This window comes from Lepus europaeus, unplaced genomic scaffold, assembly GCF_033115175.1.
Source record: "Lepus europaeus isolate LE1 unplaced genomic scaffold, mLepTim1.pri SCAFFOLD_204, whole genome shotgun sequence".
Lineage (NCBI taxonomy): Eukaryota > Metazoa > Chordata > Mammalia > Lagomorpha > Leporidae > Lepus > Lepus europaeus.
Window position 1 is genome coordinate 33,395 of NW_026909096.1, and position 4,106 is coordinate 37,500.

Here is a 4,106-nt window from a genome sequence, read left to right on the forward strand (position 1 = left end):
TGATATGGCTGTCGCGGGCTCCGGAGCCGGCAAGGGATGACAAGTGGCCGAGGAGCCCGAGACAGAGTGTGACAAAGTCCCTAAGCTGCAGGAAGGACTGTCCCTGCCCTGCTGGGACCTGGGGGCCTGATGTATTGGTCGGAGATTGGGCCTGGAGGATGGCAAGTGAGCAGGCGGAGGCTGTGGAGGGAGGCGGGCGTCGCCTCGCGCCTGAACGTGGCTAGACTGGGGTGGCGCTACTGTTGGCGGGTAGACCAGCACACCCTGTCACACTACGTACTGGTAGTGCTGCTGCCACCACTGCCACCAACTGCAGAGACCGACCGGAGATGTCGATCTGTGGGCGGCAGAGGGAAGGGTGCCTTGGCCTGGGACTTTGTTTTTCCTTTTTTTTTTTTTTTTTTTTTTCTTTCTTCTTTCTTCGAAGTCCTTCTGCACTTGGGCCTAACCCTAATTACTTGCTACTTGCCACTAAGGAAGGTCTGGACTGTTTTGTTTTTTTGTTTTGTTTTGTTTTGTTTTGTTTTTTTCCCCAAAGTCCCCCTTCAGGGAGTGATCGAAGGTCGCTTTTTTTTTTTTTTTTCCCCTTTGACAGGCAGAGCGGACAGTGAGAGAGAGAGACAGAGAGAAAGGTCCTCCGTTGCCATTGGTTCACCCTCCAATGGCTGCCACGGCCAGTGCGCTGCGGCCGGCGCACCACGCTGATCCGAAGGCAGGAGCCAGGTGCTTCCTTCTGGTCTCCCATGGGGTGCAGGGCCCAAGCACTTGGGCCATCCTCCACTGCACTCCCGGGCCACAGCAGAGAGCTGGCCTGGAAGAGGGGCAACCGGGACAGAATCCGGCGCCCCGACCGGGACTATAACCCGGTGTGCCGGCGCCCCAAGGTGGAGGATTAGCCTATTGAGCCACGGCGCCGGCCCCTGGGTTGCCTTTTGAGGGCCAGAGGCCAGTCTACTGGAGCCCGTGTGTGTGTGAGTTAAGGATGTAGGTGGCGGGTGGCGGGTGGCGGGTGGCGGGTGGCATGCTCATGTCCCTATTCCCCCTCCCCCACCCCAGGTCGACCAGGTGGCAGAGGAGTGTGCTCTAACAGAGATGGGTGGCATTTTGGGGACAAGTGACCGGGTCCCCAAGCTCAGAGGTGGCTGTGTCCAGTGCATCAGCCCCGTGCCCTCTCGCGTGGACATTTTTATACTTGGAGTTGTGGTTTTGGACCTGCAGGTAAGTGCTGACACGCTGTTCTCTGGTGACTGTCGCCAGAGAGAGGGGACTCCGGACGTGCGTTGGGGACACGGGGACAAAGTGGGCTTCCAGTGGGCTGGTGCTCGACCGTGCTCCTTTCTGAGAGCCACCTGCTTGGGCTCGCGCGGTGGCTTGTGTGCGTTCGTCCCGGTTGTCCCGCGACGGTGATGCCACCTCCGGCCTATGGTGCCCGAGGGCGGTGGGGGTGAGGCGGGCGTCGGGTCCTCTACCCGCGTGCGCTCCTTGCCGCTGGTGAGCCGATCGCCTGGTGGTTGTGACAACCCTCTGACTGAAAGGACCTCGATGAGGGGTGGCTTCATGCCACACGTGTGCGTGTCAGGCGTTCTCCGCTGGGGTTGTCTACCGCCTGCAGTGGGAGGCGGGGGCCGGCGAGGCTGCAGCGGGCCCCACTGGTGGCTGTCCTTGCCGGGTCGTGCCCCCCGCCCTCACTCCACGTGTTAAAACTCCGAGCTGACTGTGACCGATGTGGTGCTGTGGTGCTCTCCTGGGCCGGACCTAAGCTGCTCCAGATGAGGGACGGCCGTTCATGGCGAACGCTGCCGAGCCTCTCGTTCTGGCCTGCGGGCCCCTCGTTCTGCCTTCCCCACCCGTGGGTGGTGTGTGGGTAGCAGGGGTGCGGAAACCGGCCCGACCTCTGCTGTCCCCGTGCTTTTGCGCGCGGGGGGGTGCTGGGGTCCTGTGACGTGGCGGGCATCCCTCGCTGTCGCCCTGTCGTGGGCTGTGGCTGTGGAGCCTTGACTCCACGCGAGCCTGTGCGGTGCCCCTGGAGCGGTCCAGGTTGTGCCTCAGGTGCCTGAAGCCGAGTGGTGGTGTTGCTCCTGTCCCCCCAGTGCCCTCTCCCGGGTGTCGCTGCTGTGGCTGCCTCTGGCTGCTGCCTGTGCCCCTTGGGAGTGTTGGGGGGGTCGAGGCGGTAAGAGAAGGGGAGACCCGTGCGTGCTTCGCCTCGCTGGAGGGAGGCTGCCGGTGTCGTGCCGTCCCCACGTGTGTGGGGGGTATCGGCTTGGCGGGCGCATGCCTGCGTGCTTGCCACCCCCTGTGGGGTGGTGTGTGCCAGGTGTGTCGAGCGGTCGCGGCGTGGTCCGGCCCGGCTGGACGAGTGCGGGGGCTGGGAAGGGCTGTGGCGAATGGGATTGGTAATGCGCCCAGCCTGCCCTGGCCCTGGCCGCGGATGCTCAAAGTGCCATTTCTTTACCTATACCGCAGACCCCCCCCCCCCCCGCCCCGATTGCGTGGCCTCGGGTGGTGCTCCCTCGGTTTGCCTCCTGCCGGCCCGGCGGGGAGGGGGCAGTTGGAGTGGGGGTGTGGCCCACCTTCGGTGAGGAAAGCCTTCTCTAGCGATCCGAGAGGGGCGTGCCTTCTGATGGGGTACCGTTACCCCCTGGCCGCCGTCCCTCCTGTGCTGAGTGCGTTGGGTGGCGTGCTCCACCCGTGCGCCCCGTTTGCCCCTTCTGTTGGGGGGGGAAGCGTAGGCGTGCTGGTGGGTCTGCCGGTCCCCGCGGTGGGGACCGGGGCGCTGCTCTTTCGGCCCTAACGGCCGCGGCCCGCGCCTCCCCCCTCCGTGTTGGGGGAGGGTCCCGCCGGGCCGGGCTGGCGGTCCGTCGCTCGTTCGTGTTTGGGGCCGGCGCGCGCGCCCGTGCGTGCGCGTGCCTTCCGTGTCACTCTCCGTGTTTGCCTTGTCGGCCGGGGCTGGGCGGGGGCGCGCGTGGTCTGTCCTGCGCGTCCCCGGGGCTGTGGCGCGAGCGGGCGGCTCCCTGCTTCCCCTGCTCGCCACCCCGGGCTGCGACTGGCCGTCATCGGGGCGGCGGTCGGCACGTGTGTTGGGCTTGGGCCCAGCCCTCTCTTCCCCCTCGGCCGCGTGGTCGCCCCTGGGGAGCGTTCCCTCGGGGTCGCGGCGCTTCCCGGGAACGGGGATCCGGACGGTTGGCTGGGCGGGAGGCGGCGCGAGGGCCGTTCGGCGTGTGCGGTTGTTGGCGACGTCGCGTGGAGGCGCCCCGGCGGCGGGGCTCCCGGGTGCGCGTGGGAGAAGACGCGGAGGGTCGCCGGAGGCGGGCTCCGGTGTCCCTGGCCGTCGCGGGGCCGCCCTGGCGTGTGGCGGTGCGATCCCGTGTCCGTTTCCCCGGCGGGGTCCGGCTTTTGTGGCCCGAGGCGATTCCCGCGTCCTCTCCCTCGCGCCTCCGGTGCCTCGCCCTCCGTGGCCCCGGTGCGGCCCCCACCCCCCCTCGCTGCCTCGGCGGGCTGGGCCGTTCGCCCTCCCCCCCTCCGGGGGAGGGTGGACTCTTTGAAGGCTCTGCTCCCCGCGTGCCTGTGGGGGCTTTGTGGGGTTGGGGTCTGTCCGTGACCGGTGGCGGTGGCGGTGGCCGGTGGTTTTCCCCACGTGAGGACGTGTGTTGGCTGGCAGTGGCTGAGGCACGACGGCCCCCGGTTGGCCGCGTCAGGTGCCGCCTCCCCATCCCGCGGGACCGCCCTTGCCCTCGGAGGGTGCTGGCGGTGAGATCCCGTGTGTGGTGGTGGGGGTGTGTGTGCTCTGGCGTGACTGGCCGGCTGGACGCGTGGTGAGGCCCTTCCGCCCGCACCGTCGTCGCGTGGGTGGGCCCTGGCCCTTCCCCGTCGCCCTTTGCCGCGCCTTCCTCCGTCTGCTGAGCGGCCCTGGCCCGTCTCCTTTCGCTCTCTTGCTTCTCGTCCGCTTCCCGACCCGGGTCGCCGTGACCCTGCTGTGTTTCGCCTCCCCTTGGGCCCGCCGTGTCTTGGGGGTTGGGGGTTTCGTCCCCCCCTTCCGCGTGTCGAGCCGCCCCGGGTGGCGGTGGCGCCGCTCGTCGGCTTGTTGGCGTGCGTGGGGGAAGGAGAAG